General features: G+C 48.7%; 1 long non-coding RNA gene across 1 annotated transcript; it reads right to left on the minus strand.

The window, feature by feature from the left end:
* Positions 1-795: 795 nt before the first annotated feature.
* Positions 796-7,169, minus strand: LOC149325728 (uncharacterized). Its single transcript, XR_016286573.1, has 4 exons — positions 2,145-7,169; positions 1,878-2,028; positions 1,597-1,761; positions 796-1,228 (listed from the first exon to the last, which is right to left on the minus strand). It is a non-coding gene; the product is annotated as an uncharacterized LOC149325728 (long non-coding RNA).

A 7,169-nucleotide genomic window follows, 5' to 3' on the forward strand; every position in this document is an offset into this window, starting at 1 on the left:
AGCGCTGGCCAGTCCCGAAGCGCCCTCAGCTGCGGAGTCGATATGCGAAAGCAGCTAGGCATAGCGACGACTAGGGCAGTCTGGGACCAGCGCGCAGGTCGTCGGCCGGCGTTGCCGCAGGCAGTGTCGCTGCCGAAAGATCCACTTTTAGCACAGTCATGCTGTCGTATCTCGAATCTAGAAAGCATCCTTTCTGGTAGCATGGCTGTTTTGTATTTTCTTGTGCGGATGTGAAGTACGCCGAGTCTGCCGGCCGGTAGGTCAGCCTGGATACCGTCTGCCGACGTCATAAAAGCGAGCTAAAGAGTGTTCTTGACGTAAATAAACCATGGGACAAGAAATGTGAAAAAAGTGTCATTTTTGAGGATCGCTGACCAATACTGAGCTGCTGGTAGTAACAACTGTGATATGAGCAATTTTCTCACAACCGCGCCTAGCAGCTGCCGCTGGCGCGACGTTGGGGTCCCACGAAACACAAAAAGCGCTAATAGACGTCTAAAAAAAGTCTCGGAAAAAAAAACTTGACATCTAGAAGAAGTTTCATCTAAGCAGTGTTTTAGACTTAGACGTTTACTAGCCCTCTATTAGCTCTGCTAACGCTACGCTTGTATACGGCTAGAAAACTTCTGAGGTAGAATTTTTTTAGACGTTCCTTTTTTTTCCGAAATGGGTGCCTGTAATAACTTAAGCATTTCAAGACTGATTTTTAGTGATGCCTTTAAACCCTCTAAATCTTTAAAAATGTTATAGTTCATTTTTCTGGTATACACTCAAAAATGAACTCAAAGCTGATTTGCAATGACCCGAACAATAAGCCCACGTTACAAGGGATGTATGGCTGTAGTAATGAGCCATAAATGCATGTGCTAGCACACTTTCCAGTCACTGCGTTACTCTTTATTGAATCCAGTGCATACAACCACACAATAAAAGAATGGGACCAGGAAATTAATGTTAGAAGCCATGGAGGAGGTAGCTTCACTGGTTTGGCTGACATTACAATGGTAAGCACTTGGATGGCCGGAAAGTGTCGAGCAGAAACCAATTGTTAAATCAAAAATTCATTTGGCCCCAGGCCTTGTTCACAACGGATGCGTTGATGATCAAGTTGCTGTGATGTGGATGGCAATGAAAAGCTTGCTAGGTGTTCCAAACATCGCTTTTCTTTCAAGGAGGATGCCAACTAGACGGTAACAAGGGGAAGTCAAATCCAGCTCTGTTCAGCAGCCTGCAGAAGTGAAAAATATTAGAGTAACCAAAAGCAGTCAGTCAGTTGCATGTAGAATGGCCAATGAGAAGTCGGAAGCAAATAAGACCAGGAAATGGCAAGGAGTGACAGCACAGGCAATAAAATAAGCTAACCAAAAACATATATGCATATGATGTCATTGCAAGCGGCATTTCAGCAGAGTGCTACGGCTCACCATAAACTCAAGAAGTTAGTCACTGTGGAGGCCTTTAACAGAAGCAAAATTCAAACAGCGTGCATGGACACTGAAAGCCAAGCAGTCAATAGCAAGTACACTGCCTTACTGTGATGCACACTGCACTCATAGAACCTCCTAAGCTGTATCTTGCAAACAGGCTTTCTCTTACCTGCAAGATGTGGCTGAATCAAAAGTGGTTGATGTTTGACATCTTGCACCGTCGCATGAAAACACAGCAGAGATGCTGCTGTCCTGGTAATGCCTGCATCACTTCAGTATACACCAGAGATGTGTTAAATCTTGGACCTTAACTTGACAGCCACACAGGGCACATCTGAAAGATAAGACAAATAAAAGTGCATGTGTATAAAGTTCCTAACACTGCATTGCCAAAGAAGCCCTTTCTAATCTGTACGATGAAGCTCAAACAGTGGGCAAGAGATTACTTACACCACTGCACAAGAAGCATTAGTCCAGGTTCCCACCTCAGAACTGAAACAATCTCCAGGCCAAGTCGTCTGAACAACCAAGTACAAGGTGCTGCTATTAATTTGCGGGAAACTAGGCCAGGTCCTTGCTCCTCCGGCCAACAGTTGGAGTTCTAAAGGACAATTTAACAAATAATGGGGCTTGTGGAATGAACATTAGCAAAGAGCCTAGACCTATACAAGAAATCATGAAGTGAAAGAAAAGGTGTCAGCTGCAAAGCGTGCTTACCAAAACTTGAGAAGTTGAGCAGGCAAGGAGGTCCTCTGAAAACCACTGTTGAACAGCCTGTACCCAAAACGAAATGTACACAGTGAAGTAGGGACAACGCCAGCTGTGCACGGTGCAATGGTTTTCCAAAAAATAAAAGCTGCCATGACTGCAAAGAGCCGTAGTACTTCACTGCACTGTCAAACAGCCTGCACACATACAGAGCAGCACCACTGAGTAAACTACCTTTGTGCCGGGGCTCTCAATCGCAATGAAATAAAAGCATGACGCAGTTAAGATAACGCCTTTTTAACGCAAGTTTCACTGACGGCAATCACAGCAAGGAGAATTGGAGCACACAGGTGGCCAGATGAGAGTCCTTGGCAAGAATAAAACCGTGTAGGAAAAAATTCGCGCCTTATCAACGTACAGGGTCGTCCACTCTTAGTTAGAATGCGCCAGCGCATGGCCGCACTCTTCAGAGGGCCACCGCGTGCGACACAGCCGCTCATCGCACCAAAGTGGCGCAGGAGAAGGTGTACCTGGACGTGGTGCTTCGCGTCATCTGCCACTTCGCTTTCCCCAAGAGTGATGCCACCAGCTGGCCAACATACGTCGGGACCAGTACCCCCTCCCAAGAATACCCCAAAGTAATAATCAATCAATCACTTCGCTTCGATGCGCAGCCGTTTCGGACGCAGTGACCCTCCAAATAGCACGGCCATGCGCTAGCGCATACTAAGAAGTGGACAACCCTGTACGCTTAAACAAAGCTGGTTGGTTCAATTGAAGCTTTGTCACGTTCACCTTGTCATCGCCTTGGTAAATAAAGCAACTCGCATGCGAGAGCAGCCTAGCTGTATCCACTTAACAAAAGCTCAAATACATGCAAATGCCCTATTTTAATATATTCAACGCTGCACTTTGGTATGTAAAACACTGGCTGATACTGTTTTGTGCTTTTTAAACCAAAGGTTAATTCAGGCGCGTTAGTGGCTTAGCCGGCAAAGCCGACGCTTTCACCACAGAAGAGAAATGGAAGGTTACTTACTTTTGCGGAAAACCAGGCTCACATCTCAGTGCAACACTAGTAGTAAACGATACCGCAGAAAAAGGGGAAAATGCAAACTGCAGCGGCGTGCCAACCAGCGCGGAAAAAAGTGCGCAGTACTACAACGTGCGCAGCATCCGCTTCGCGCGCGTAGCTATCGCTAGCCTCTGCAACGCCAAATGACCAAATGAAGTACTAAATTTCTAAACGTAAAAATAAACAAATCATCAAAGAACCAAAAACAAATTGAATCTAATACTTTCATGTAAAACTAAGCACTTGCAGCTTCCATTTTTTTCTGCTTTAAGCGGTTAAAACCACTTTGGCAAACTATCCTGCATCGCCACCGTGCGGAGCGACACTAAGCAGCAAGCTGCGGCGTGACTCAAGAAAGATAGCCTCCAAGATACGCCGCCACGAAAAGATAGCGCGCGGGTGATCTGCGCGATAAACCGCGCGAGCGAGCTCGGCGAAGGCAGCGTGCGCTGCGCCTGTAAAACCGCATGCTGCCGCCAGCTAGCCGAGGCGTAACAGAGGCGTTCGCAACATGCAGCAAATTTTTTCACTCGCGTAACTACCGTCGGCTTTCAGGGCCATTATATGTTACGTAAATCCAGTCTTACGAGTGGCGGGTTAGCTGCACTCGATGTGGAACGTGATTCGGGCTCCGTAGGAGAAAACGTGCTTTCTGTGTTCGAATACAAAGAGTGGTCTTTGCACTGGCGCGCCTGCTCTTCGAAACGTCAAGCAGGAGAGCCATCTAATTTATGTGCAGTGATATACAGCATGTTTAATCCACGGTGGCAACTCTCTGCTGATTGCTGGCGCATCTCCTTGACGTGGTCTCAAGTTCCACGTGTTAGAATGAAGTCTAGAAAACATCTGACTACAGATGTTTCACAGAAGTTTCACAGCAAACGTCTGACTGCAGATGTTTAAGAGACGTCGCAGAGGAAACTTCTTCTTGTCGACATCTATGAGACGTTTGAACACAGCGCAAGACGTTTGTAGTCATTTGAAGCTGTTCGGAGACGTTCGTAAGACGTTTTGTGTTTCGTGGGGTCCGGCTCGCCTGGCGCCCGCTAGCTCCGCTGCCGAAGGCGTCGAGGAGATTGACCATACTATTATTTTATTGTGAGATGATTCTGTTAACACTACAGCTATTTGTGAAAAGTAGGCCTTTTATTATAGCGCAGACGACTTCCGAAGCGCCGGCCGCTTGCTAAACAGGCTATAGGCCTAGCGACGACCACGGCAGCCAGGCAGCAGCAGAGCTCGTCGCCCGGAGCGCCCGCGAGCGGTGCCGTTGCCGAAAGCTCCCAACATAAGCAGACATGCTTTGTCGCTGCTCGAGTATAGCTGGCAGTTCTGATAACAAGGCGATCTCGTCTTTTATTGTGATATTTGTACACCATCCCAAGCAGCGCTCAGGTACTGCTGCACGGCAGCGAAGTGTGACACCGGTTGTGGGCGCAGCTTCGGTAGAGCGGCGCAGCGATGCTTACTGGCATTTTGCAAAGTGTTTCGCATCCTCACGCGAATCCGCGAAGGCGATATTAGCGTGCGAACAAAAAAAAAAAGTCGATGTCCTCACTCATTGGAATCAGATCTGTCAGAATCCGAGCTGCTGGGACTAGACGTGCAGTAGTTTGTTTTCATGCGCTGGTCAGCACATGTGTGGGAAAGCAGACGATGCAGCAGTAGGTGCGTCACAACTTTTGTGGGCCCACGTGACCAAGCGAAGCAGTTGATCTTCCCCCTCTGTGACGTCACTGTACAACTCGTCGTTCCGAAACCGAAACCGAAAATCGTTCACCTAAAAATGCTATAATAAATTATTCACTGTGAATATATGAATCTTTGGGTGTGTATCATGCTTCCTGGAGCCATAAGAAACGTTTGAAACTAAGAACGCGCGAACGACAAATTTGGTGTCTCCACCCCTTTAACTTCGGTGGAATAAAAACAGATCCCATCACTCTAGGCCCGAGAGTAACTCCGCAAGGGGCGGTACTGCCACCCCTCTTGTTCAATTTGGCTATGAAAGATCTACCAGGTCTTCTTTCCGAAATCCCCGGCATCAAACACACATTGTATGCGGATGATATCACTGTCTGGTGCAACTCGGGGAGTGACGCCGAGATCGAGGAGCGTCTTCAAGCAGCAGCGGACACGGTGGACCGGTACGCCAGGGAGAGAGGCCTCCAGCGTGCGCCGGAAAAGTAAGAGTTGGTCATCCTGAAGAACCCGAGGACACCCCTAGCGCAGAACATCTCGGTGTATATAGAGAACCACCCAGTACAGAAACCCACGGAGATCAAGATCCTAGGGCAGTATATCCCGCAGGGGCGACAGAACACCACCACTATGAAGAAGCTTACAACATCCACCGAAATCCACCGGATGATACATCGTATCCAAAACAAACACTATGGCGTGAAGGAAAGGGACACCATCCGCTTAGTGCAAGCTTTCGTGATCTCTTGGATAATGTACGGGACGGCATTCCTTAACCTCTCCAGGTCGGAAATCGAAAAGTTCGAGACACTCATCAGGAAAGCCTACAAGACGGCACTGGGGCTACCGAACTCCACGCCAACGGCATTGCTCATGGCTCTAGGAATACATAATACCCTCAAAGAGATGTGGGAAGCACAATGGCTCTCACAACTCAATAGGCTCGCACTTACAAAGCCCCGCAGAGAACTGCTCGAGAAGATCCATGCTAATCAGCCCTACACAAGTGACCAAAGGGAAGAGGTCCCACGCGATGTGAGAAGACTCATCAATGTGCACCCCATTCCGCAGAATATGCATCCCGCATGTAACATTGAGAGGAGGGAAGCAAGAGGGGAAGCCCAGCAGGAGAAGTGGGACCCTTTACGTGGATGAACCGGACCAAAGAATGGAGTCATGACTGTAGTGGTCTCAACGCCTTCAGGGTCGATGGTGAACTGCGCCTCGGTGAAAACATCTAACCCCACTCACGCAGAGGAGGCAGCTATTGCATTAGCTGTAGCATCTAACCCCAACGCCGTTGTGCTCACTGATTCCCAGAACGCCTGTCACAACTTCAATAACGGATTAATTCACAGGTCAGGGTTGTCACTGCTGACTAAGCAACCACCCAACCAAGCCTCAGTCATCTGGTTTCCCGGTCACCTGGAACTACCAGGAGGAAACGAAGCCGCTCACAGGCATGCCCGAGCTCTTCTATACCTGGCGTCTCCCCCTGATGACCATGAAGAGTGCCACTACCTAATAGGTTTAGCAGTGTATGCTGACCATCTCGCGCCATACAGAACAGCCAGAAAGGAGCACCCAACACCACACACCCAACACCAGCTATGTTACACCAGTGGTACCCTACACTACACTCTCCGCAGTGCCCACACTGTGGGGAGGTAGCTAACCTCACTGCCATATGGTGTGGGCATGCCAATTTAATCCCTTAGTTGACCCCATTCCCAACCCTTCGGAGGAGCAGTGGGAGGCTGTTCTGCTCAGCGATGATCCTGACCGTCAGCACTGCCTGGTGGGGAGGGCCAGTGCATCAGCAGCAGCCAGTGGACTACCGGACTAGGCGGCCCACCCACATGTTCTAAGAATATTGAGCAAATAAAGGTGATTTTAGTCAATCAATCAATTTGAACACGGTTGTCGCAGTGGAGCATCGGACAGCGGAGCGCTGCGCGTGCCAGCACGGCGTTGCACGTGTGAAGGTCCGAATGGTGTGCGTGAGGCTACCACAACGAAGAGCGTGGCGAGTACAAGGAGCGCAGAGCTGACGTGTCCGAAATTCAATAAAACATGGTGCTGGGCTAGTTGGTAATTCATACTTGGTTGGAAGACAGCGCAAAAACGACAACCGCGGGGGAGGACAAGACACAAAAGAGCGCTACTATCAACTGATTTATTTTGTCATCAAGTCACACATTTATATAACCAGCCAGTCACGTCACACTTTGCAGCGCCAGCTATCTTAGACTAACAGA

The sequence above is a fragment of the Amblyomma mixtum genome, chromosome 10 (assembly GCF_055824585.1).
Source record: "Amblyomma mixtum isolate Tamu chromosome 10, ASM5582458v1, whole genome shotgun sequence".
NCBI lineage: Eukaryota > Metazoa > Arthropoda > Arachnida > Ixodida > Ixodidae > Amblyomma > Amblyomma mixtum.